At 35.9% G+C, this 6,990-nt stretch overlaps 1 long non-coding RNA gene across 1 annotated transcript; it reads left to right on the forward strand.

Moving 5' to 3' along the window:
* The first annotated feature begins 5,850 nt into the window (after window positions 1–5,850).
* LOC130968021 (uncharacterized) lies at window positions 5,851–6,150 on the forward strand. Its single transcript, XR_009081493.1, has 3 exons — window positions 5,851–5,871; window positions 5,947–6,021; window positions 6,095–6,150. It is a non-coding gene; the product is annotated as an uncharacterized LOC130968021 (long non-coding RNA).
* The last annotated feature ends 840 nt before the right edge of the window (window positions 6,151–6,990 follow it).

The raw sequence follows: 6,990 nt of genomic DNA on the forward strand, positions 1-6,990 counted from the left end.
TACTATTTATAAACAATAAAAATGAACTTGCTTTGGAGCATGTTATCCATTATCGTACTTCCTCCTTTTTCTCAAGACCTTGTTTTGATCACGAAGAATGTTGATCCATAAATTTTGACACCCACGTCTCGAGTTAATACTTAAAATAACCCCCGAAATTTGACTACCAACTCAATTTGATCCTCTAATTTTTAATTGACCCAATTTATACCCTGAAATTTTAAGGCGTGATTCAGATTGGTCCTTCCTTCCAACTCCGCCACCGGAGTGATGACATGGCACCCAAACCTCACCACATGCCTCTCCTTCTTCCTCTTACCATCGCCATCACCACTTCCCCTCTACCAACACCCTCCCTCCCCCAACAAACAACAACATTCACAACCCACCAACACCCACACATTTCTACCGCCATTTATGAAGGGCCTTTTTATTATTTGATCATTCTCTTTCTCACCATCTTCCCTCTACCAACGTCTTCCCTCCCCAACAAACAACATTAACAATCACTAACATTAACAAATTGAAGAGAAATAGAAAAAGAAAAAGAAACACAACACCACACTTTAGATCCCTCTTAATAGGAACACAAAGATGGATGCAATGGGTGATGGTGATTCTGAGGGTATTTCGAATTTGGGGCAATGGGTGGTGTGACCTGTGATTGATGGTAACATTTGGAATGCATTGTTCAACATGTATGTTAAGTATGGTTACATGAAAATGGGGTTCAAGATTTTCAATATGATTGTGCATAAGGATGTTATTTATTGGGGTGCCGTTATTTGCGGCATGGCGATGAATGGTTATGGTAAGCAAGCATTGCAGCTCTTTTCACAAATGGTGGTTCATGGTGTTGCCCATAACGATGTTAGGTTCATTGGTTTGCTATCTGCTTGCAGTCATGAAGGAATGATGAGTGTAGGTGTTATGCTCTTCAAAGCTATGGCGGTGAAAATATGTGGGTGTTGGTGGATTGTGAATGCTATTGTTTGTTGGCGGAGAGAGAGTGTTGGTAGAAGGAAGATGGTGATGGCGATGGTAAGAGGAAGAAGGAGAGGCATGTGGTGTGGTTTGGGTGCCACGTCATCACTCCGGTGACGGAGTTGGACGAAAGGGCCAATTTGAGCCACGCCTTAAAATTTCAGGATATAAATTGGATCAATTGAAAATTAGAGGGTCAAATTGAATCGGTGGTCAAATTTCGGAGGTCATTTTGAGTATTAACTCCTCACGTCTTCTTTAATCTTCAAGTTTTATGTCTCTTCAGCTTGCTCCAGAAATTTTACACCCATGTCTCGTTCGGCTTACAGTAAGCTGGCTGCTATATAAATAGAATGACGACCCCTCGATTTAGGTCCCATGCCAGCTATCACACATCTCACTTTACGCAGAGTCAGCGCGAAGAAAGGCAGATCAACTTCCTTTCGATTCGTCACATGAACGGGAGCAGACGATTCCCTCGTCTCTCCCTTTTTCGGGGAATGGCTGCAATACTAGGAGAGTCAGCAAGCTACCGGAAGCGATCTGATTTGATCCAGTGCTCTTTCTGACTTCAAACTATTGGCTGGGAAAACTATAAATAATGGCATGTTGTGTATAGAGTTCGCGGAGTCGACTGAACATCTCAGCCATTGGCGGGAATTTCGCCCGCATCAAGCTTCAGGATTCCCTGATTCGACAGATAAAGTATGTTCTTTCACGTATGCGCATAGAATCCCTTCCATTATGTTCTTACGGTAGTTGCCGTGTGATGGTTTTTAAGTAGTTTCAAATATTCTTTCACTTAATTTTAATGATCGAGTAGCAAATATTGATGTTCAAGAAAAGACAATAACTACCTTTCCACTTTGACACTTTTTGTATCATCTTTCTTGAATTTTAGCTTATTTATCTTTATTTTTGTAGTTAAAACCACTACAAATCAAAACGCTTTCTTGTGAAAAAAAAAATCATTTTTATACCAACAATATCAAAAAATTATTATTAAATTATATTGTTATTATAATAGTATAAAATACTAAAACGGCTAAATATTCTTGTATTATCCACAAGGCCACAAACATAACCAATATGTAAAAAATTTTGCTACAAAATCAGAGATTTATTTTGAAATTGAGGAAGTAAAAAAAATTGTAGACATAAAGTTGTCTAATAACATAACACAAATTATTTGTCTAGGAATTTATCATATGGCTTCCGCGTCAATGATTTCATGTAAAGATACAAATGGTCACAAAATTCGTACACGTTTTCGTACATACGCTTCAGTGGCCGTTTGCCAATTTTCAATTACAAGAGGCAGGCCTAGTAATTAATCTAGGAGCTTCGTTTACTATAGTTTTCTCAGCATGATAGGCACTCACGTTTCACGTTTGTCGTTGTGGGCACCACTATCCACGCATCATTGGTGCTTGCTCTCCTTCCATTTGCAATATAAATTTATTAATATTTTTCTCCACTATTGGTGCGTTTAGTTCTAAAATCGGATAAAATTAAATATAAAAATTAATATTTTTATATTTTATTTGATAATAAATTAAAATAAATTATAAAAATTTAATTTATTTTATTTTTATATATAAAAAAATTTAAAAATATATTATGATAAAAAATATAATTATAAAAAATTAATAAAAAATAAAAAAATTTAAATTATAATTTTTGTTAATAATTTTATACAATATTATATTTATATCTTATTTATTAAATATAATTTTATATTTTTATATTTTTATCTTAATATCTCATATCAATAAATAAATGTAGCCTAAAAGAATAATTTTTCTGTTGTATAGTATATACCTAGAACGATAAATATAATGACTAATAAATTAGCAAAAACAGATATTTTATTTTATAGTCTATTTTCAGTAATTTATGATTTTTATAATAAAGTGCTTTATTTTATTGCTCAGTGATTATATTAATTTGTTGTTTTCATTGTTTATTTAAAAAAAATAGGAACTTTAATTTTTTGGTTACGGACACTTGTTAATTTTAAACGGGAAAACTTTTTTCAAATTTAAAAAGGGATGTGTTTAATAGATGTAATGAGTACATACATTGAATAACGTCGATGTCTAGAGATATTTTGAATCGTGTTGGGCAGGTGTATCCATTTACGCAGCACCACATGGCCCCACCCTCCTCCTGACATAAAGTAGTTAACATTTAACAATAAAATATCCCATCACGAGAATGATATATTTTTTGTATGGACAATAAAAACGGCAATGGTCTAATGGATATAATTAAATAAACGGGCCTGCTACACATACAAGCCTACAAGCAACCAAGTTGGCCCAGTCCAAACACGAATCACGCGCATGAAAGAGAGATAAGATGCCGCGTCCAAATCACGCGCTCAGCATTCGAACGGTTACGTATGGGAGACTCTTCCACTTCTTCCACTTCTTCCATTTCTCAAGGCACTTTTAAAACAACGAAACCCTCTCATTTTCGAGCGAAAATCAAGTTTCAAAATATAGAAATCGTAGTTCGAAAACTGCATCAAAACACCATCAACCTCTCTGTGAAGAATCTGAAGAAAAAACAAACCAAGAATACTCAACGTAAGTCCATTAAAATACTGTATATTTTACTTTTCTTCTACGTCGTTCTTCTAGGGTTTACTATTACTCTTGCTTCTTTGTTATACGTCGTTCTTCTAAGTTATACGTCGTTCTTCTAAGTTCTACGTCGTTCTACATTGTTATTCTAAGTTCTCCTGCTATTTTTGTTGATTTTTGGGGGTTTATTCCGTAGATTCGGGGGTGTAAACTGCTTAACCTTGTAATGTGGCTTTATATTGAAGCATGGTTGAGTGATATCTGTCTGATATCTATATGGATGTATCTGAATAATATCTATGGGTGTATCTCACTGTAATCAATGGGTGTATCTTATTTGACATCTTTGGGTGTATCTGAATAATATCTATGGGTGTATCTCACTGTTGTCAATGGATGTATCTTGCGAATATCTTTGGCTGTATCTGACTCATATATATGGGTGTATCTTACTGTTATCAATGGGTGTATCTTAATTGTTATCAATGGGTGTATCTGAGTCATATATATGGGTGTATATTACTGATATCTTTGGGTGTATTTTTAGTTTCAGAGAAAATGGCAGCAAGAAACCAAACCAAAGACCTGAAATGTGCCACACATCTCCTGAATGATAAGTTCAGAAACATGACTGAGGAGAAGAAGGCAATTGTGAGGGATCTTGGATTCGGTGGGTTGATGCACATCCCACCACTGAGGGTGGATCACCAACTCTTAAGGGAGCTGGCAAAAAACTTCAAACTTGGGGAGAACAAACTGAAGACAGGATATGGTTCTTTCCATATAACCCCAAAAAAAATAGGTGATGCGCTTGGCATCAATGCAACAGGTAATTAGCTCAAAATTATAGATGTATATTAAGTTGTTGCTTGGGTGTATATTAACCTGATGCTTGGGTGTATTTGAACCGACTTGGATGCTTTGTTGTCTTTCTTTTTGTAGGAGATCTATTTCCTGAGAAAGTTGACTATAAGAAACTTTCTGATGATGACAAAATAATTTATAGAAGATTCCAGGGTAAGACCCTCAAAAGTCTTACCGATGAAATGATGGAAATCGGCGTTGGCAACGAAGAGGAACGCCTGATGTTCAAGAGGATATTCATCCTCTACATACAGATGGCGTTCCTTTTGCCAACGATGATAAACAAAATATCGCCCGTGCACCTGGTCCCGATTTTTAAGATGGATGGCATAGAGGAGAGAAACTGGGGGGCATGTTTTGACCTTCATGATCAGGGGCATAACAGACTATCAAGAGAAGAAGAAGAAGGCAATCAATGGCTGCCTCTTCGCCCTGATGATAATCTACTTTCACCTTTCAAAAAACAAAGGCAAGAACAGGGTTGAAAGACCACCAAAGCCATGGATTGCCAACTGGACTAAGGAGCAGTTGGTGGAAAGAATGAATGCAGAGAGAGAGGAAATTTTGGTGAGTAATCATATTAAGTTGGTGTATTTTATTTACCCGAATGGTGCTAACTAAAATATCTCATGTTTCAGGGGATTCTGAATTTGGCAGAGACAAAAGAAAAAATGAGAAAAAAACAAAAAAAAAACAAAAAAAACAAGAAATAAAAAAAAACAAAAAAAAGGAAGGCGAGCTCAACATCGTCTTCGGAGACAGAAACTACTGACAGTAACACTTCTACCTCTGAGTCTGAGGCTCAAGAAGACTCGGAGGATTCGGGAATTAAACACCCCGGCAAAAAGGGGAAAAAGTAAGTACCATACTTTGGTGTAATTTCTTTTTCGGTTTGGGTGTATTTTGTTTGTCCACGTTGGGTGTATGTAGCTTATTAAGCAGGGTGTGTTTCGTTTGCTGTTTTGGGTGTATATTGTATATTTAGTTGGGTGTATCTCGTGAATCCATTTGGGTGTATTTTTAGTATGTTCTAAATGACAATTGTTTGCCTGCAGAATGGACTCAAGAAAAAGAAAGCAGAGGCAAGAGGAGTCAGATTCTGATTCAGAATCTGAATCTGAACCAAATGATGAGTAATGTTCTGAAATTATTACTACTTTCTTTTGGCTTCTTTATAAAGATTTTGTGTATTAACTGATGTGTCTTTTATTGACTTATAGGAGCGAAGAATCATCACCTGGGAAGAAGGAGAAGAAAAAGAAAAAAACAAAAACAACACCAAAAGAGTAAGCACTTCTTTGGATAAAATTCTGTGGTAAAATTAATTTTTTATTTCTGATTGGTACTGTTTTTTTTTTTCACCCAGAACACCACAAAAAAAGAAAAAAGTTGTTGTGGAGGATTCACCTCCTGAAGAAGACCAATACTTTGACGGGTACAGTACCTCGTAAGCTATACTACGGTCTATTATCGTAATTATTTTTGTTAACGTCTTATTTTATTAATGTAGTGAGAGATATGAAATATCGAGTGACGAACTTGATGAATGCCTAGGGAAAAACGTTCATAAATCTGCTGCAGAGGGGTATGTCTTGCTGTGCTGTGTATTTGAGATTTTGGTGTCTTTTGTTTGCTAATAATTGTATCTTGTTTTGCAGGGACAACCAGGCTGACCTGCGATCGACAGAAGGTCGCTATGTGTCCTCTGAAACGTAAGAAGCTTTATTATTTAATAAAATCTTGTTATCATGATTTGGATGTATTCTGTGAAACAATATGCGTGTATTTTGTGGATCAAGTTGGTTGTATCTTGTTTACTAAGTTGGATGTATATTTCGTTTGAATAACATGAAATCTGTTTAGACTACCGGCTGTGAACTTGGGAAGTGATGATCCTTCCTCTCAAGGACGCACAGAACAGAGTAGTGTAAACCAGCCGTCTCAGAGCATGTAATTTCTCTTTCAAATAACCGTTACTTTTGTTCTTCTAATAACTTCTACTTCTAATTCTGTATATTTTTTTTTTAGAAAAAAAAGCCCTTTATTATTTTATTCAAGAAAAAAAAGGCAGCAAAAAAAAGCAAAAACTGCAATTATGTAAGTTCTCAAAAAACAAAGCCCGTCTTCTTTTTGAATTGTTCGGGTGTATTTTTTGACCTTCTTTGGGTGTATTTTAGGTTGAATCCGGATGATTCGAATATGATGGTTGTTAGGGAACAAACGCCGTCGGAAGCGCTTGCAATGTGAGTTATCCAAGAATATTTCAACCTTATAACCTTATTATTTTCAAATACGTTGTTAACATTTCATTTTTATTCTTGTTTAGAGTCCCAATCCAGTTTTTTGTGCCGCCATCCCAGCAAACAACAACTGACGCAGATTCCGAACCAACCCCTATGCTACAGGTTGAAGGGGCTAGAGAAACGTAAGAAAATAGTATTGGGTGTATATTTGTTTAGGGTTTGGGTGTATATTTGCTAAGAGTTTGGGTGTATACTCTTCCTGATCGATTTTGTGTAACTGTGTAGCACTCCTGAAACCCCCAAACAACTTC

The sequence above is a fragment of the Arachis stenosperma genome, chromosome 3, assembly GCF_014773155.1.
Source record: "Arachis stenosperma cultivar V10309 chromosome 3, arast.V10309.gnm1.PFL2, whole genome shotgun sequence".
Taxonomy (NCBI): Eukaryota; Viridiplantae; Streptophyta; class Magnoliopsida; order Fabales; family Fabaceae; genus Arachis; species Arachis stenosperma.